This window comes from Canis lupus, chromosome 21 (assembly GCF_048164855.1).
Source record: "Canis lupus baileyi chromosome 21, mCanLup2.hap1, whole genome shotgun sequence".
NCBI classification, from domain to species: Eukaryota; Metazoa; Chordata; class Mammalia; order Carnivora; family Canidae; genus Canis; species Canis lupus.
Window position 1 is genome coordinate 12,549,487 of NC_132858.1, and position 20,602 is coordinate 12,570,088.

At 51.4% G+C, this 20,602-nt stretch overlaps 1 long non-coding RNA gene across 20 annotated transcripts in view; it reads right to left on the reverse strand.

Annotated features, from left to right (window-relative positions):
* Positions 1-20,602, reverse strand: part of LOC140612680 (uncharacterized) — a 45,918-nt gene that overhangs the window by 189 nt on the left and 25,127 nt on the right. For 3 of the 20 annotated variants that reach the window (XR_012013842.1, XR_012013841.1, XR_012013836.1), the window contains exons 2-3: positions 9,756-9,850; positions 6-1,855 (exon numbers count right to left, since the gene is read on the reverse strand). This is a non-coding gene — a long non-coding RNA (uncharacterized lncRNA). Of the gene's footprint in view, positions 1-2; positions 1,856-5,454; positions 6,339-8,446; positions 8,507-9,755; positions 9,851-15,128; positions 15,742-18,055; positions 18,164-18,301; positions 20,601-20,602 lie in introns of those variants that run through there. The other 17 variants (XR_012013830.1, XR_012013840.1, XR_012013825.1 and 14 more) reach the window with 17 other exon arrangements.

Here is a 20,602-nt window from a genome sequence, read left to right on the forward strand (position 1 = left end):
TAAATGAAAAAGAGCAATGCGCAAAACATTATTTTCTGCATAGTATGCAAATGTTTTAAAATACCCTCTAAAAAAATAATAAAATAAAAAAATAAAAATAAAAATAAAAATAAATAAAATAAATAAATACTCTCTATACATATCTGCTCATGTGTGCTCAGATCATCTCTGGAGAGACACACAGAAACCATGATTGCCTCTGGGAAGAGGAGCCACGCTGCTGGACACACAGGCTGGAGGAGGACCTTCCACAATAAATCCTTTCCTTAACCCGTGGGAGTGTATTACTTATTCAAATTCAAACACTGAGTGCAATTAAAGCAAACGGTGTAAGAGCTCCAGAGTTGCCGATTCCCAAGCCACTATGGCCATTGCTTCAGTGCATTTAATTCCAAAGTCCAACAGCTCCCCTCCACTTCTCCCTCTCGTGTCCAGCCTGTCTCCCCTCCTCAAACCCTGCCAGACTGCATCTGGCTGTGGCTGGCTGGCTAGGAAAAGCTCGTGGCTGGGCTCCACCATGAACCATCCAGAACGGTGGCTTGAGAGTCAGGAGGGCGGCCAAGCTGGGGCTGCGGAGGAGCAGCTGATGTCACAGAGCCCAGCCCCCCACTGGCCCCTGAAGGAAGCTGGGTGCTGCAGGCTCTCCCTCCAGCTGAGGGCAACTGTCCAAGTCCCCACACAACCCTTTCCCCTCACTCTGCTGTCACGGCCTCGTGGGCTCCCCTAAACGGCGTCTCCAGGAAGGCCCAGGCCCCAAGGAGGCCGACAGGTGCAGCCAGAATGCCTGCCTGGCAGGGCTGGGGGAGGGCAGCGAGAGGCAGCCGTCCTCAGGGAAATACAAGGCTGTAGGTCACTGCAGTGGAGCATGTGCTTCTCAAAAGGTACCTGGGTTCAAATCCCAGCTTCACCATCTCCTGGCCAGGGGCTCCCAGGCCAGTCACTTCATCCCTTTGTGCCTCAGTTTCCTCATCTACAAAATGAAAAACAATGATGCATCTGGCCCGTCAGGATGACTCTAGAAGAATAAGATGCTGAGGAGCCTAAGCCCTGAGCCTGGGGCAAGGTAGGTGTGTCTTAAAAAGAACTGCTCACTCCCACTGAGAAGCATCCTCTGAGCAGAGCCATATAAAAATTGAGAAAGTGCTCCCCAGAGGGGGTGGCCAAGAGGGAACACCTACCCCTCCCTGCTGGGGCTCTGGGTCCCTCCCAGGGTTCCTCCCTGCACACAGGGTTGTCTGAGAAGTGGAAAGGGATGGTCAGGGGGGTGCCCCAGGATGTCATGGGGCTTAGAAACCTGCTTTCTAGATCTTGGGCCGAGAGGCAGGAAGGCTCATGGGCCACTGGGGCCATCTTCAGGTCTCTGAGAGTTACCACAGGAAAGAAAACAGACAAAATAGTGCAAGTCTGGGCAGGACATGTGTCGGGACCAGTGTCTCAGCAGGGTCACCTGCCTGGTTTTCTCTATCTTAGCAGGTGCTTTGCATTCTGGGCCTCCAGGACCCACACACACCCGCCACCCCATATTGGACCCCTGAGGCTGGGACTGACCTGGGCAGGTGTAGCCTGAGTGTTGAGGGGCTCTGGGCAAGTCACTGCATTGGATCGCGGAGCCCCATTTTTCTTACCGGTGAGGATCACACAGATGCCCTGCCTCCCTGTCTCCTTGGTCTCATACGTGTAAGCAGCAGAGTCCACGGCCTCTGCAGCCTCCGCTTGGCAGCATTTAGGGACCACCACCAGGTCCAGGCCTTCTGCTAGGCGCAGGAGCAGTAGCGACAGGCAGCAGCCCCGTCCTGACGGAGCTCGCAGTCCAGTGTGGTGGAGGTGGGGCAGAGACGAGCCGGAAAGGGAAGCACTAGGGTGAAAATAATATGATAAAGGGTGAAAATAATAAGGGGAGGGGGATTGACTAAATACCCTGGAACATAGAGGAAGGGTTCATGGTGCCTCAAAAGGGGGTCCCCGGTTCCCTGGGGCACCTCTGCTCTGAGCACCACATCAATGGCTCACATCATCCTTGGTGGAGCCAAAAGGATGGGACAAATAGTGACCCCTCTGTTTTGTAGGTAAGCATGCTGTGGCTCCTAGAGGACAGTCAGCTCATCACAGAGATGGGTGCCCAGAGCCCCCGCTCCCAGGGCAGGCTGCTCCCCAACACTACTGTGGCCACTCAGTACACCCAGCTCCCCTGTTGCTAGGCAGGCCCTGCCTCCTTTGTATGGGTAAGAAACCTTCCATGACCAGAGGTCATTCCTTGGTAGGTGAGAGCTGGAGGCAGTCCCTTCTCTGGGGTGAGAGAGGCTCCCTAGAACCTAAAACAGCACTACTTCTCACCCTCACCCACACCCCTGCTCAAATCCACATCAGCAGTGCTATCTCCACATACCAGCCCTGTGGTATGATTATCATCAAGCATCACTACTTGGGCTCCAGACTCAGGGCTCCTAACCCCTGGGAGGCTCTCACTAGACCTAAGCATCCCCCTTGAGCCCAAGAGGCAGTTAGGGGAACACCCAGAGTTATTGCAACCAGCCCATCTGGTTTCCTGGGCATTCTAGAGGAAAAAAAAAAAAAAATCTCCTCCTGGTGGTGAGTTATCTCTGTCTCTCTCTGAAGTGGATCAACTGGTATTGCTCAGCCATTCTCCAAGCAAGCCCAGAATACATCTGTCCTAGAAGGGTCTCTTCACATTAATGATTAGCTCCTCATCCTCTCAAAGAAAGACATCTTTTTAAAGGGCAAAATCTTCCACCCGCAGCCTGCAGGGCCTGGAGCTGGGCTGTGGAAACAGCAAAGACATATGCTGTGAGGTACAGAGCACTCCAGCAGCTCCCCACCCAGATCCTAGGGTCAGAGGATAAGCAAGGGCTGTCAGAAAGCGGTTCCTACTGGCCTCCTGGGTGGCACATGAGTGTGTGTGTGTGGGGGGGGGGGGACGGGGGTGCGCCCCAGGCCAGGGATCCAGCCCCTGCCACAGAGGAAAGGCATATTGAGGCAAAGGGGAGACCCACAGAAAGAACATTGAAAGAGGGTCCCTGGGAAAGGTGCCTGAGGTGCTGACGCCTGCTTCACCCCACTGAGCAGGTGGGAACCTAAGTCAAGGACCTACTAACAGAAAAAGTGTTGTCCCTTCTTCCACTGGGCAACGTTAGGAGAGCAGGCCCCTGTTGACACTCCCTATAGTCCAGAGTACGGGGATGTGCTGCGGGGTGGGAAGGGTGCCCGTGAGGCCACGGGAACAACTGTCTGACTGAGACCCAGAAGGAGACACCAAGAAGTAGTGAAGAAGTGACTTTCCCTCCCCCCCCACCCCCGAGAGCCCTCGGCCTGGTCCAGCACCCTCTCCTCGGCAGGTGTTCCGAGGCCATCCCGGCTGGAGGCAGAGGGATGCCCTAGCTGGCCTTTAGAGAGTGGTCCCTCTGGCAAGGAAGCCCTCCCCACAGAGAAGCAGGTCAACAGCTGGTTCTTCTCACCCCCTGTCCGGCCTCCATTTTAAATGGGGAGAGTAATAGTAAATACTATTTACTGGGTTTATTTACTTGGGTTGTTGAGAGGAGTAAGGGAAATAAGTGTTAAAGCATGTCACAAAGTAGCAAGCACATAGCAGATACTCAATAAATGCCAGTTATTATCCTTATTAGTGTTCCTATTTGACTTGAAGGCTGCCTGAAAAATGTCCCTCTGCCATCTCCTTCCTCTCTTCCCCCCCAACGATTGGCTCCCCGACCAAGGACATGTCCGCTCAACCTTGGAAAACAAACAAACAAGCAGACATTCTGGGCTTCTGGAATGGGGACTTCCGGCCTTGCTTGGAGATGTGCAAAGCCATTAGAGCCAGAAGTGGAGAGGGTTCGAGAAGAAGGGGGTGAGGACAGAGGGAGCGGAGCCTGGGTCCCCAGGGACGGCTGCAGGCAGCAGATAAGGGCCAGAGTCAGGCGCAGCGGAGCTGAGCCAGCAGTGCGGGGCTCGGACAGGTGTCTGCAAGAGAGTCTGTGGAGAGAGAGAGAGAGTCAAGGCCAGGTTGGAGGGAGGTGTGCATGAAGGCAGCTAAGGCACCGCAGATGGAGGCCGTCGGTCCGAGGCTGTCCTACGGGGAGGGGAAATGAGAGGAAGTGAACCATGACTAGCAGGGAAAATGTTGAGGTCATGCAGAGAGAATCGTGAGCACCTTCTGCGTGGGGCCAGAGAACAGGGGGCCTCGTGAAAAAAGTGCAACCTGGAAGGACCTTCCTGGAGCCTCTTGGCCGATTCCAGCTCTCATCCTGCTGCCAACAGCCTCTGGCCTTTCCATTCCAGACCCTTCCTGCAGGAGGCAGGGGTGGGGGTGAGCTCTCAGGGCACACTCCTTAAGGCAGGGCAAGCTGCCTGCTGTCTGGCTGGCCCTCATTCTGGGGCTCTGGGACAGCACTGGGACCTTAGGGCCAGTCGATGGGACTCAAACCCTGGTCTGAACCAGCACAGCCTCCCATCTGTCCAGCCTTTGGTGTACGGATAATCCCAACCATGACCCTTGGAGGGGGAGAAAGCCTCCAGTCCTGGGAGCAGACCCTGCACACAGAACTACAGACGAGTCGGTCTGATTGGTCACCCAGACAACCACTGCCCCCTCCACTTCAGGGAGAGAGGAAAGACTCAGCCCCAAATGCTAGCATTTGTGTTACTGTCCTCCCGGGCTCCAGCTGCACCCACAAGACTACAGTTCTCCAAACGGCACTCACTCACCCACACTGCCCCCCACCCCCCAGGGCTGGGCCTGCTGGGCTGGCCTCTGAGCTGCCCTGTGCTGCCCTGGCGCGGTATGCTCTGCCCAGAAACAGAAACCAGCAGGAAAAGGCAGGAAGGGAGAGAGGACAAGACTCCTCCGAGGAGGGGGGGTTTCCAAGTGCAAGATGTGGGAAGGAGGCTAGCTAGGGTAAAACCCAACAGAAAACCCAAGCATGCCCCACACATTCACAGATGGCTTCCCCGAGAAGAGCCTCAGCTGAGGCTCTGGGATTCCCAGGGGCGAAAAAGTGAGAAGGACCTGGTGTTCAGGCAGGAAGTGGGCACTGTCTTTTTCCAGATGGATCATTCACATATTGGACACAGAGGAGATGCCTAGGGAGGGGTCCCAACCCCAGCCCCGGGCGGGGTGGGGCAGGGGGAGGGTAATCGTCCAAGGGGAAGGCACTGTCCTAGAGGTAACCAGCCTGTGTTGCAGGAGAGCAGAAGCGGGGACAGGCATCTTGCTATGCGTTTGGCAAAGACAGACACTGAAGGTTGACTCCGGGCAGAGGCTGAGACCGGGGTTTTCCAGGGACTGACGTCAAGCAGGAGGAAGGTTCCATAAGAGCAATAGAAAGAAGTTCACTTTTCCCAAACACCTATAATGGCCAAGCATCCGCAGTTCATCTGCATGGAAACCCTCTGTTCCCAAGCTTCCTTTATCAAAAGTTTGTAAGGAGCTATTCGTACCTAACACCACACTCACTCTCACTAGATCTCTGTGAGGAAGGCCCCAGCTCCCTTATTTTCAGGATTTATAAACTGGGGCTCTGTGAAGACTAATGCAGCTCCCCCAAGACCAAACTGTCTGGTGTCAGATCCCGGACGCTTTGCTGCCCTCTGTACGCTGTGACGAATGGCCAGGTGGTGCAGGTGCCAGGTGGGGAAGAAACAGTACCGGGGGAGAGTGGGCTCCTGCCCTTGCATTCAAAAAGCCAACCTCAGGCGCCCTGGGGAAGGCCAGCAGACATTACCCTTGTGCCCGGGTTGGCTTTAAGTGCTGATGGGTCGATAAGGGGCACTCAAAGAGCATGCATCAGGAAAGATGAGAGACCATCCCCTTCTTCTCTCTAGGGGCAGATCGCATCGCCAGCACTGGATTCACTCACGGGGCCTGTCATCCAACAGGTGCCTGGGTCAGGCGCTAGAAGGACAAGACATGGTGGGTGGGTCGTTGTGGGGCAGGGGCCAGACAGTATGATCAAGGGAAAGTTGGTGACAGGAAAGCCTGACTTCTCACAGCCCGCCAGCCAAGGGTCCCGGTAGGAGGTGAAAGAAAAGAAATCCAAGCTATGGCTGGAGTGATAAAGACAAGGAAAGGAGGAGAGGACACATCTCACAGCTCCTGAGAGAATGATGGATGATGACAGTGTGCGCTCCACAGACAGGCCAGTGACCTCCACTGCCCTAGGATGGCTTGATCTCACCTCCATCGGCCTGCAGATTGTCTTAGGTCTCCCGAGCTTTTCCAGGTCACACAGCCCAGCCCCACCGTGAGCCCTCTCTCCTCTTGTCCCCTCTAAAGGAGTCAGAGGAAACAGCTACAGCTTCTGCCCTGAGGTAGATGTGGATGCCTGAGGGAGAGAGGGAGAGGAGTCCAGCAAGAGGCCTCATTTAAACTTGAGAGGAAAAATCCAGAATAACACAGAAAATAAACTAGACCAGTGTTTCCCACCGTGCACTCCACACACATTACTAGCAGAAATAAAGGATCCCGTGGCCAAAGAAGTTTCAGAAAGGCAGAATTAAGCAGGTTTTTCTGGCGGGACTTCTCAGAGCCTTTAAGGGGCTCCTATGCATGGTGAGGCTCCCCAGAGGGAGAGATAGTCTGCAGCATTTCTCAAACTGTGTTGGCCGAGGAACCCTTTCATCACAGAGATTTCTCAGGACCGGTGTTGCATGGAAAGTGCTTTGGGAAACACAGGATGGAACTGAGCAACCCAGTTTCCAAGCTGAGTGTTTCAGCTCACAAGGAATCCAGCAATCAGGTGAGACAGGCAGAGACTTCCAGCCAAAAGGCTGACAAGAGGCGGAAGACGTTAGCTCCGCCACCCTCTCTGGGGTGGCTTCTCAGCCCACCGGGCCATCACCAGGGCTCTTGTGAGGATCAAAGGTAACACGTAAAAGCCCCTTTTCAACTACAGCTCTATTAACTTAGGGACCTAAAGACAAAACTCCCCCAGGGAGGAAAGATGCACTTTACAGTGTGATTTGATGTGGAAATCCCTCTTCACAGACAACATTTAAAAGAACTTATCTGTTGAATAAAGCAGGATATATCTGTATAAGATAAACATGAGACAAAAGAAAAGCAAAAGTGAAAAAAGGCTGTGGCGTGTGCTGCCAGGACAGGGAAGAAGGCTGACAAGAGCCAGGAGCCCTGGGTCTGGAGTCGGTCTGCCCCAGACGGGCTGTGCGGCCACGGTCAGGTCCCTCCTCTTCCTCTGTACACGGGGGTGGGGGGGTGGAGAGAGACGATCTCTGAGGCCCTCCCCGCCCTCAGGGCAGAACTGAAGTCCTCAATGCTGCTTTGGGGAGTCCATCTCCAGGGAAGCCCCAGCAAGGCATGGCAGGGGGTGGAGGGAGGACAAAACTGTGCCCAAGCAGAAGCCCCACAGGACTAGCCAGAGAAGCCCAAATCTGTCCCCAGGTATGAACCTGGCCGTGAAGCTGGAAGGGAAGCTACAAATCAGAAACCAGATAAGTGCGGGGAGAGCCAGAGCAGCCCCTCTGCCCATCTCTGCAATTCCCACCCTGTTCAAGCGTTAGCATCTTCCCACAGGATGGAGGTCTGGCAAAGATATGGGGCAGGTTTTAGCCCGGTTTGCTGAAGCCACCCTTTGAGGGAAACAGGTCCTTAAGAGTACAAGATGTCGTAGCACCAGGTGTGATGGATGGGGGAGCAAATGGCGTGCTCTCAGAGTCTGCAGGGTAGAGGGATGTTGCACGCCTGCTTGCACAGGGGGCTCCCTTCAGCCCCGCTCGTTCTGCTTTTTCTATTCTTCACGAGAAGGTTCATTTTCCATTTGCTGCAAATCCTACAATGAACTGCTCAGGAGGCTGAGGGATGGTCATAAAGAGCGCTCCATCTGTTTTACATAACAAAGCAGCAGTCTGGACTTGAGCCCTGTGCTAAAATGTGTGTGCACGTGCATGCATGCACACCTATGCACACGCATGTACAAGCGTGTGTGGTAGAGAGACTGATTCTGCGGCCTGAGGCTTATACCAGGAATGTGAGCATGGGGCAAGGGAGTTCAGAAGACAGGCTGTGATTGTCTGACACTTAGTGATCACGTGTGCAGACACAGGAGGTGCTGGCAGTGTCTATCACTCTGAAAGTGTGCAAACTCTCTGACCACATGCTACATGACAGGGTCTCCAGGAGTGTGGGGACACTCTTCTCTGTACGGCAAGTGTGAACAGGAGACTGGGAGGGTCTGCTTGTGATCCCAGGGTGTACCTCTGTCTGACACAGACCTCCAAGTACCTGAGGGCTACCAGGCTGGTGGTGTGTAAGAGCCCTCCATGGCTCTATGAGCCCACGAAAGGGGAGTATGTGCATGTGAATGTGCATATACACATGCACACACATATGTATGTTGGTGGCAGCAGCCTAGGATTCTGAGTCCAACTCTGTACCAACTCACTCCAAGAGTATGGTCTTATTGCTTTCTCTTACTTGGGAGGGGTGGACAAAACTGCTGGAGCTCTGCGGTCTGATCCCACGATGCAGGTAGGGCTGGAGGTGGAGAATGCAGAGCCACCAGATAAACACTTTGACACCCACCCCCTGCCACAGCAGCCTCCCCCAGTGGTGAGACCCCCAGCCCTCCCAGTGGAGGGTGGAGCTGTGAGATTCCGTCAACTGGCCATACATGGCCCTCATGTGCTCAGGTCCAGCAAAGGAGACTGTGGTCCAGGGTGGAAGGGCTGAGAAGGGGGGTTGAAATTTCAGAACCACAATCCTGGCCCAAGACCTGGGATCAGCTTCCCCTGCACCACATCCATCCAGCTCCTGGCAGCGTCCAGTAGGCAACTGGCCCAGTTCCAAGCTGGTTTCCCGGCTACAGGGCATTAACCCCATGGCAGCCAGAAAAGCTGACCTGGCTCACCATGCTGAGTTCCCTGCACCACCCACACACTGGACCACCTGCCTTGGGGGGTGAAGGTGGCTCCGCACTATAAAAGGCTGAACTTAGAGCATCCTGAGCTCCCCTCCAACCAGCCCTCTGTTGAGGCCATGATGAAGGTGGTATCCTCCAAGGGACTCTTCTCTTCAACTACCTTTCTCTCTCTTTCTCTCTCCCTTTCTCCCTCTCTTTCTTTGGTCAGAAAGAGTTTAATTGAGTCTCCTTAGGGAGATGCAGCTCCATCTAATTCAGCTCTTAATTAACCCAGAGCACCCCAAAGAGGCTGCAGAACTACTCGTAAATTAAATATGAAAAGCATTATTTATCTAGGAACAGCCTTCTAACGGCTCTGACTCTGACGTTTATAGTTACTAATGAAGATGGATTTGGAGGGGGAGAAGGTGGAGAGGAGGGACATGACTGCCCTGGGAGAAAAGTGATGCCCTGGGGCCTCGTGAGGGTCTTGCAGGGCAGGCAGAAGAGTAGTCATCTCAGTCCATGGGAGTGTGCCTCCCTCCCCTTGCACCCAGGCTCTACTTCTCCAGATTTCAGGATGGGGGAGGATCAGGACAGGCTCAGGGGTCCTGAAGGTTGTTGGGGGACAGGGCCCTGTTCCATTAGCTGCCAGACCACTCTCACTGCCCCATTTTTCACTCCCAGCCTAATTACCTTGGCTTTGACTCCACCTGAACCACCACTGAGCCACTCTACTCCTTGTTCCAACCCTGTCTCCATCCTCCTTCCTCCAGAACCCTGGGTGCTGGACCATTAGAAATTGCCAACTGAGGCCACACCTCCAGTATGTTAACCCCTCCTCTTCCTCCATATGGCCACAAGTAACCATCAGGATCCTCTTACCTTGGCTTTCAAGGACCTAAATGATGCCTCTTTCTCTGTGTACTTGCATAGAACCAAAGAAGAAGAAGCCAAAAGTCATCTGGAGCTCAGAGGATCTGGAACAGGAAGTTATAATTTGGTTACCACTTCTCTGCCATTGCCCCCAGCCCCATAAATCACTGACGAGTGAGGCTTGGGCATCATGCCTTGCTCATCTTTATAACCCAAGCCCAGTGCCTGGCACATAAGTGGCACAAGTGTTTTACAGCCCTCTTGACTTTCAAGAGCAGAAGAGGGAAAGGAAGGAGGAGCAAACAAAAGCAAGACAAACAGGTGAGAAATATTGTAATTATGCTTGCTGTTGTTAACACATCAATTCTTCCAGAAAGGCAGCTCTGTGAGTTCCCTTCCTTCTTGGGCACTGCCAGTCTTGTCCCGTAAGAGTCCCACACCCTGCACAGTCTCCATGGTCCCAGTTCAGTCCAGGAGTAGAAGTTCAACTTTCCATTCTTAGAAGACAACCGGAAGGAGAGTCCTAGTTTGGAATTTGCTGTCTCTGGAGTGCTAGCTTCATCCTCCTCGCAGATGATTCTGTTGTCTTCCTTTCGGCCCCTTTGGCCTCAGAGAAAGAGGAGTGACTGTCATTTTTCGGCTCTGCCGGGTGACAGGCCTCTCTTTAAGAGGCTTAAGTCTCTTCATTTTCTTCCCCAGCTGCTAATTTAAATCGCACCTGCGAGCATACATGGAGTAGACACGCTGAGGAACAGCACACACACGTTCTGTCCTCCCGAAGTTTCCAGAGCAATCAAGGAGGACTTACGGGAAAGAAAATTTTTAAAAAGCTGAGAGGCGCCACCACAGTCCATGATGTGTGTTCTCTTTCACTGCCATGAGTCAATAAGCCCAACTTTGTATGTTGGCAACGGGGTATTGACAGAAATGGAGGTTCTAATGAGATTCAGCTCAAGCTCCCACTGCCTTGGCCCAGGACCCTGGACCCTGGACTCCATAATGGGGCACACACCGAGGACTCCTGGGTCTCCCCCTCAGTGAGCATCCCCCCCTGAAGAAAGCTGTGTGTGACCTGAAAGCAGGTCCGGGGTGCTGGTATTCTGAAGAAGCTGGACAAAAACAGCCTTGGAGCCTTGAGAGACCTTATCAAGTACTGTTAACAACTAACACAGCAAGAAAGTGCCAAGCTGTGGGCCACTGGCTTTGGGTTTCCCAACCACAGAGACAGACATCCCCAAATCCTTGGGTTTCCCCCACCACAAAGACAGACATCCCCAAACCACTAGACAGCCATTCCACTGGAGAACGCCACATGGAGGGTTCTTATGAAACCTCAAGACAAAGCTGCCTGTGGAGAAGGAGAGCTTCTGCCTGAGACGACAGCCAGGCTGCTGACCAGAGAAGTGGATAACTGCCACCTGAGACACCAAACAAGATTAATTCTGATTCTTCGGTGCCATTTTTCTTTCCCTCTCCCTCTAATCTCGTAAAGGACTGTACTCCGACACTATTAAGTAACTAAAAGACTTCTCAACATGACCTCCCCGATCTAAATCCTGTTCTTTTTGACCTCCTGAGGTCTTCTGGCCCTGAAGAAAAAAAATAAAACTCGTGTTTTCCTCAGCCCAGAACTACTGCGGCCTGGAAGCAACAGCCATTTAACAACTGTTCCTCTCAGTGCTACAGAAGGTAGATCTCCTCCTCCAAGTCCTTGTGATCCTCATATAATTAATCCCAAACTTAAATGTGTAAAACAAAACAAAAAAAAAAAGTGGACCTGGACCTCGGTCGGGAATACACATCTGTTTAGGTCGTTATAACCCTATCAGCAAAATTTAGCCCATTAGAAATGGAAGCTAATATTGAGCATATTCTTGCTGCAATCATTCGTTCTCTCCAGAGACTCTCCATTCTGCTTTGCAAATGCTGTTTAATTCCACTCAAGGAAGCTTCCCACTCTGAGGGGGGGGTGGAACTCTGGTTCTCTCCTGTTGGGATAAATGGCATTGCCAATATGGTCTGTGCCCCACTGGGATATTACTTTTTATGTGGACATCAGGCTTATACCACCTGCCACACGCTAAGTTATCCTGTTTGCGGACAAATTTTAGAGATTTTTCAGATGCTAAAAATTACCAGCCTTCCAGTGGATCATGTTTCCCTGAAAAGAATGACCAGAAACTTCCAAAAAGAGACAAACACAAACCACCTGGGAGACCTGCCAGAGGGGACAGCGGACTCACTCTTCATGCATACTATGCAAACTGCAATTCCCACAGAAGGGATAGTTCAGCTGGAAAAGATGGTCCAAAGCCTCCCCCGACCCTAGTAAGATGTCATCAGTGATACAATTGCTGCTCTGGAAGCCAAACCAACCATTTTAAATGGAAATGTATTAGCCAGAGTTGTCACGGATGATCACATAGCCCTTAATTTCTTCTTAGATAGCCCAGGGGAATCTACACTACAGCAAACCCTCTGGCTGCACCTATAAAAATGCTACAGGCTCAAGTAGAAAAATCTATAAGTAGGCTGAACGGGAAAAGTCACCCACATCTCTAGATGGGGTTTGGGACACATTTTCGTTGCCTGGATTGGATAATCCGGGCGCCTGTCCTCAGGGGCAATTACAAGAACCAGCAACAAGTTTTGTTTCTGGTCACTGTCTGTGTTACAGCTGCCTGGTGTATTCTGTTTGGAATCTTAAAAGCTACTGTGTAGCCCATGTCACATCAGAAGATTAAGAAACTCTCCCTGCCACAAAGGAGCAGGAGAGACTAACTCTGGTCCTACTACAGACTACATTCTCTAAGCAGCCTCCTAATCAGCAGAATTGAGGCAGTGGTGAAGACCTGAATATCATAGATGAATGTCTCGCAGACTTACTTTGCCCTTGGCCAAAAGACAGGAAGGACTAAGGAAGGGAAAAGCAGCCCCTGACAGGTCCTGACTTGGCACTCTCAATTGGCCCTTCGTATTCTCCAAACCACAGCCTTGACCAGCCATCCTATTCTGGCTAATATTAATCGGAGCGACTGCTGCTTCTTTGCCAATCATAAGCGGAGTCTCACTTCATTCCCCTTGCCTTTGAGAAGATCCATTAAGATACCAATCATAGAATTAACATTTCTTCTGATGGCATCAAGTCCAAAGCGAAGCCCCACTTCTTTGAACCCTCCTCCCCAAATCACTTAAATGAGCCCAAGTCCCATAAGAAGTCCTTTCTAACATCCTACTGAAACTGCCCTTACTCTGCATGATAAGGTGCCTTTCTCCTTTGTTGCAGTGAGTCGATAAACCAAGTTTGTGTAACCAGAGGTGCGTTTACGCATTGACACATATATAAGCGACTCGACAAGAGGCAGGAGGAGGTGAGACATGCTATGAGACACAGCTTCGCTGGAGGGGAAGTGTTAGTAAAATAGAGAGGAATCATTAAGTGCTGTGCATGAGAAAGCTGTCTTGTAGGCGTCTCTGGATATGATCACTCGTGTCAGGGCAGGAGGAGGCTGCTTTCTGTTTTGTTTTGTTTTGTTTTGTTTTTTAGAAGCAGAAGACCAGACTGCACTACCTGAGCACGATTCAGACCGCCAAGGAAACATCTCTTGTTCAGCAAGATAATTAGGGACCCAGGCAGGAGGAAGAGGAAGACATTGTTAGTGTGGGCATTCCTGGACTGGCCACAGAGTGAGAAGGAGCCGGTGACAGTGTTTGGAAGGAGTCTGGGCAGAGGGCAAAGCCTGGGATCCCTTGGTGGGGAGGGGTTTGGGTCATACAGATAAGAAAGAGCGTGTTGAGCTTCAGAGCTCAGGAAGCTCGGTCCCAAGCAGGATTGCCCTTCTACACCCTCAGTGGTCTGATCCGTCCCCTTGTATCAGCTAGCTCATCTTGCAAATGGGTGTAGCACCCCATCTGCCTTTTTGATTGTTCCTCTGCCCCTTGATGCCGCCAGAGAAAGGACACTGCACCCCACCCTCCAACCCGGCACAGGGTGTGATGGGGAATAAGGCTGCAGGGCTCCATGCTCCCTAAGCAGTAAGTAACAGGTTACCAAAAGCATGCAGGGGCATATTGAAGAGAAGGGGGAACATTGAGAAAATGGCAGAACACAGTTTAGGGGAAATAATGCCTTCCGTGGTGCCCAGAGAACAAATCAAAATCAACCAGACAAAAAACTGTCCCCTTCAGAAAGACACAAACACCACCACTCATTGAACACAGAGGACCACAAGGTCTAATCAGACTCATTTGCTGAGACATCCTCCCTAACATTCCTTCTGGCCTTCACCTTCACCCTGCCAAACACCAAATACCAGCACTGTACCAAAGCGCTCTTGCACTTAATTGTCCAATGACCTTGAAGCAGAAGGAGCACTCATCTTACAAAGACTTATTTTACAAATGAGGAAACTGAGGCCGAGTGCTGAGACCCAGCTGACCACAACTGGAAGGAATATCCAGTCTGGGATATTTAACTCCAAATCCATCGTTTATGTGTTTGTTTCAATCACATTGACTCTGCTATGGCTTCCAAAGCCTGGATGGCCTAGATTGGGACGTGCTCCCCTTATGCTCAACCATGTGATAGCATGGTTGGAAAATGCTGGGTAAAACAACAACAACAACAACAACAACAAAAAACACCATATGTGACAGCCTAGGTAAGCAGTCTACAGGGTGCCCAACGCCTTTGCTATTAAGAAACATGTCAGAAGCTGCACACGGCTTACCCCGACCTAGACTATTATAGTCCAGGACCCGACTGCCATTTCCCCTTCCTATAACATGCATTATGGATACGTAATTACGGTAATCAAGAAACTAAATCATTGGGTGGGCCAGAGCCCTTCTCTAGGGATTCTGAGAGTTCTGTTCATTCATGCCTTACAGGCACTAAAAACCCTCATAAGCTACACACCAGCCTGGATTTTTCTCACACCACAGCTCTATTTCAGCAGTCTTCGATAGCAATGGACCACCTAGCTTTCAAAGTGTATCTTCCAAAGCGCACTCTGACTATAGCAGAAATTCCTGACTCTTCTAGGAAGAAGAGGATAGTTGGAGAACCATCTTGGTTTCATTCCCTTATTGTTTTTCAGGAAGTATCCAACAGACCTCAGATTGCAATTCTAGATGGTAGTTTCAAAAGCTCACACTTGGACTTTTTTATTGCTCTTCCTCGTATTAGACAGAGCTAAAGGGCTATAGGGACTTTCTGTTACAGGTACCTTTTAAAATTGAGTTTCGGCCTCACTCTTAGTGAAGCAAGATGGCGCCTTCATAACATCTCAAGGTGAACCGCTTCAGCATTATCTAACTCCCCTGCTACCCGTTAACCAGGCCAAACTTGGACTCTTTCCACTTAATAGGATGGAACCTCACTCTTTTTCAGGAACTGGAGAGGAGACAGCCGTCAGATGCAAAGTCACCAGCAGGCAGATTCAACCTTCAGACTGAACCAGCGCATCATCACGGGCCCCACGCGGCAGCCATTTCTCTTCTTTACCTTGGCCAAAGCATGTCCCGACTGTGTAATGGAAGAGGAATTGATCCACAGGATCTCCAGGTTCTCTTCTGTCTCTATAATACTATGACTTGGATTAAGAGGCAGGATGAGAAGCTCAAGAGAGGAAAAGCTGCTGGAGAGCCTTTCTGTCAGATAGACTCCACCCATTTAGGCCCCCCCTGACCCCTCTCTGCTCACAGCTGAAGGTAGTTCAAACCTTCATCATATCTGGCCTAGATGGCTAAAGTGGCCCCCTAAGAAGCCTGTACCATATGAACCTCCACCATCCCCACCCCCACCCCAACACCCAACTGAGGGCGCCTTCAGGAGCTCCCACTGCCTTGAGAACCTGAGCTCTAGGAAAGGAAGATACACCATTAAGGATATGGCCCCCTTGTCACCCCACGTTCATAGCTTGCTGCGCTCACTTAAGATGTCATGCTCCAGATATGTGCCATTCCCTTTTGATGCCCTCCCTCTCTCTCACCCCCTCCCCCATGCCTTTAAATATTCAATTTGGTCCCCAAGACACCCCCCCCCCCCCCGCGCTTGCTGCCCCACCTGGTCAATCCCCAAGCATTTTTCAAGGTGAGCCCTGCTCCAACATCTCATACCTCGGCCCCTGGCTCTACTCCCATCCTGTGCACCCCTTAGCAGAGCATTTGTTAATCACCCTACTTTGTAAGTCCCTGTGTATCTGTCATTGTTTCTAGATGAAACATACTCCTTGCACACTAGGAGGCATTTTTCTCAGAACACACTGCCTGGCACTCAATAAAGACTCGATACATGTTCATCAAGGCAATGAATAAGAAAATGAATCAATGGGTTTACAGCTTACTTGGAAAACTTGAAGAGACAATTATAGATTACAGAGTAGAAAGGTGCCAAACCAGTGAGACAGATGATAAGTGTTTTAGAAGTTCAGTGTCAGGCACTATGAACCAGAACAGGTTATTTTTGTTTTGCTTTTATAAGGAATCGAAAATGTTTTGGCTTACATGGCGGAGAGGGGGAGGTCCACCATAAAAGCAGTGCTTTGAGATTAATCTGGAAGTGGTACAAGGGATGGACTTGAAGAGGAAATTTAGGAAGCAGCTGGAAGGTTAGGTGTTGCACCAACACGTCTTGGGTAAGAAAAAAAAGTATTCTTTATGCTTTTGAGAAGGTTGCAGGCCACTCTACTCCTGACCCCACCCCCACTCCATACCTTGACCTTCCTTCTTCCCATTATCTCCTCGTGAGCACCCCCACCAGAGCTCCAAGCCAGAAAGAAGCCTCCGGGGCAGGGAGCATGTAGCACAAGGCTGGGGTGGGTAAGCCCTTGCTCCAGGTTGGGCATGTCAGAAGTAAACTCTGCAAGTTCTTTTTTTCCTTTTCTTTTTCCTCTTTAGGTCCCTGATCAGGAGGTGAGACTCCTGGGAGAAACCGACCCACCTTTCCAACCCTCCCAAGCCAATGGACAGAGCCCCTCACAACCAAGCTTCCTAAGCACATCTCGAAGCTCATGTGTGGGGCCCATCCTCTTCAGAAAGAAGAAAATGAGACCAAGCTTCCCTACATTTTGTTCAAATACTTCAGTTAAAGAAACTAAGTCCCATAGAGGTCAAATGACTTGCCCAAGGTTACACTGCTAGTTAGCAGCCCAGATCAAACTTCAAACCCAAATCATCTATTAGGGCTCTTACTCTATACTCAGCTCAGGACTGGAGGAAGAGATGATTTCTCTGGTTGCTGTGGGGTCTGCCCCGTGCCCAGGCTCCTGCCTGCCTTGCCCCAACCACCCCTAACGGGTTCACCTGCCTCTAGGGATGATAGGTGCAAAATGTTCGTTATTTCCCTTATCCTAATAAGGTACTGACTGAATGACCAAGGCTCTTCTGGAAAGTGAGCAAGAGGCTCCGGATACCCAAGAGGAGAACTTCATCATCCCCTCCCCTACATACACCCACAGAGCTGTCCCAGACTATGGAAAGGAGGGAGAGTTAGCAGTCCAGTTTTTCATCGCTGGCTCTCACTCTTACTCTCCGTCTCTCACGCAGATTCCACTCACAGACTGTGGATTCCCGGGGGTGAACCGTGAGGCATGAGTTTTCTAGAGCTCCTAGTGAATCCCTGAGGATGAATTAAGGAGAGAGCAGGTGCAGGAGGGATGGATGTCCCAGGCAGAGCTGAAAGCTACTTTTGACCTCGGAGTCACAAGCGGCTCGAGGGCCTCGCCTGTCCCAGGCCACCTGTTCTCCTCACCACCAATAAACAAGGGAGACCAAGATCTCTCTTCAGATTCTACTAAAAAGTCATTCGGCAAAGGCCTGGTGGCACTCATTAGGATGAGTGCTGTGGGAGGTTCAAAGAAGTAGACCACCACTGGAATTCCTCCACTGCAGCCGAAGGCCCTAGAACATGGGCACTTATAATTGTTCCCTAAAGTAGTCACCAACCCCCACCCTAGCCCATCCTTCATGATAAAACAAACCCTCACACCTGATCCATCTTACATGAAGACAAAGGTCCCCAAAGCACTTTTAATCATGTCATCTCCCTCCCTACCAAAATTCCTTGAGAGATTTCTCATGAGTGGGCTTGGAGTCTGGTCTTGCTGCTGCTAACTAGCTATGTGACCTTGGGCAAATCACTTGACCTCCATGGGGCTTAGTCTGACCTCTCAGAGCCTCCTGCAGAACGACGCCTAAATTCCTCAGCCCAGCAGCCAGGGCCGCCCCCAAGCCAATGCCACCAGGCCTTCCAGCCTGCCCTCCGTGACACTTAGCCCTGAACCCAGAGGTTGTGAGCCATCTCTTACAGCACTCGTCCCATTCCGGGTCACACTCGGGTAATTTGGTCCTGGTCTGTCCTCCCAGCTTATATCCAAACTCTTTGGGGGCAAGCACCTCCACAGCTCCTAGCGGGCCTGGCACAGGGCATGAAACACAGGTCAACAAATGTTAGATCATCAATGAGATGTCAAATAAGCACCCGTCATTCCTTCCAAGTGGCTGCCTGCTGCCCTACCCACCCACCCCCCAACCGACAGTCTGTTCCACACTACCGATTCTAGAAGCAGGCTTCTCAAATGTGGTCCATGGACCCACTGGCAGCAGAAACACCCAGCAAGCTTGTTAAAGATGCAGGTTTCCAGACTCCACCCCAGACCTATGGAATCAAACCTCTGGTTGCTTCTAATCCCAGGGGCCTCCCACGTCCTGGCCGGAGCTCTGAGTTCGACAGACTCTGGAGCAGAGGGCCCTTTTGCCACAAGAGTATTTCGGGTGCTTCCTTAAGCAGCCTGGGGTGGAGACAGGCGGGGGTGGGGGGACTGTTAACAGTACCTGCTGACCATCCCTGCCAGTCCCTGGCACTCATCTTCATATTCTTATAAACACATCACGATGTCAGAGGAGCCAGCCGCTCTCCTCCCTGTCCCATCCTGGCGCCCACCACCTGGCACACCTTTTTGCCCCTTCTCCCACCCAGCCGGCCCAGCAGTCAGCCTCTCCCTTCCTCCCTAAGGTGCCATATCTCTTCTTCCACTGACTTAAACAGCTTCTTCCTCCCCAGACAAAGAAAGAAGGGACTCTCTTCCTCCTCTTTGCCCTGCCCACCAGCATGCTAATGTGTTTTATAAAATCAACGTGAGGAACACTTTCAGGCATGTTTTACCTAATTAAACCTCTGCTGCTTACCCAGGCAGCCTCCCCTCCATCCTGAGGCTTCTGACCCTTGGGACTCCAGAGAACCTCTGAAGCCCAGTGACTGTGGTTGTTGTGGGGACACCATTACAGGGCTAAGAACCCAAAGGCTTAGAGCAGCAAAAGCCCTAGAGCTGATTAGGCATGTCCAGGGAAGTCATGTTCCCTCCCCATCTCCCGGTCTCTGAAGAACAAAAGATTTGGACAGACGATCTCAGAGAACCCTTTGGATCGAAGAGTCTAGGATTAAGAGTACTTTAACACTCTGTGATATATTAGTTCAAAGCAGAGGGCTGCAGGGTGAGAAGGGCTCCAGCAACAAGGGCAGGGTCCCCAAAGCTCAGAGGAGTCACCTTGATGGTGGCTATCAGATCTCAGCTTCACAGACGGCTGGAAAAACCTGAGGGTATTTCCACGAGAAGCAAGCACTCAACCAGAGTGGAGAAATCATAGCAACACTCACACTGCGTTTTCTCCAGGGCAGCCGCTCACAGCATTCTGAGCACTTTACACACATTAACTCATTTAATCTTTGCAACACATCTGACAGGCATTATTCTCCCCATTTTACAGATGAGGAAATAGGTGCTGGGAGGTGAAATAATTTGCCCACAGTCACAGAGCTGGCGGGTGGCCGAGCCAGGATTCGAACCCAAGCCAAGTGCATGAATCCATGCCCTCAGCCGCCATTGTTCAACCCTGTCACCCCAGCAGAGACACCCTCCCAGACAGTGCCACCCGCCCTGCCCTGCTTTCCCCACAGGGGACTAGAGGCAAATGATCCTATTTCCATGGGAAAGCACAATAAGACTGTCATGACTTTGAGATCCAGAATCAAATGGCCTTCGTTTGATGAGACTGAATGTTGAATCGCACATATTTCGAGAACGAATATACCATAGGGCCTTAGCCCTTGGCAACATTGTCATGCCCAGAAAAAGCGTTCTGCTGTCCTTTCCCTTCTCTCGCTTCCCCTTTCTTCCTGGCACCCTGCTCTCACCTCTCACTCCCACCCACCTCCACCCGCCCTGGGTGTAAAAAGCACTGGATTCAGAGACAGAAGTCATCTCCTATGACTTTAATTCTCCTAGCTTCTCTGAGCATCAGTTTTTCACATCTGTATCAAGAGGCATTCTAGCCAAATGACTAGGTCTTGAGCCTGAGCCGCCACCTGGGTCCTTCTGTGAGACTGTGTCAGACACTCAAGCCCTGGTGGCTTCCCCACACATGAAGTAGCAGCTCAGGTGGGTTGTCGGGAGGACCCAGGGTGACACCCGCAAAGCTTCTGGTACAGAGCCTGGCACCAGAGTCGGCACACTATTTGAGTGCTTGCTGTTTATGGATGAAACCTCCTCCTCCCAAGGTGGGACTTGGTGCCAGACGTCAAAGGGGCCTCAGCCGGAGAAAGTGCTTCGTAAGCTGCCAGCTGCCAGGGATTTACTCGCTAAGGCTTAAATCCATTTCCCACATCTCCTTCTGGCCTCTTCCTCCCTCAACCTTATGATAGCAGACTCCTGTACTATGAGAAAGTGGAGCTTTCAGAGAAGCTAATAACCAAGGACACAAACTCCAGAAAGGCCCCGGGGTCCCTCTCCTCCCACAGCACCCTGCCATCCTCTCTACTCCCACCTTGGCCCATACCACCCCAAAATGCCTATTCT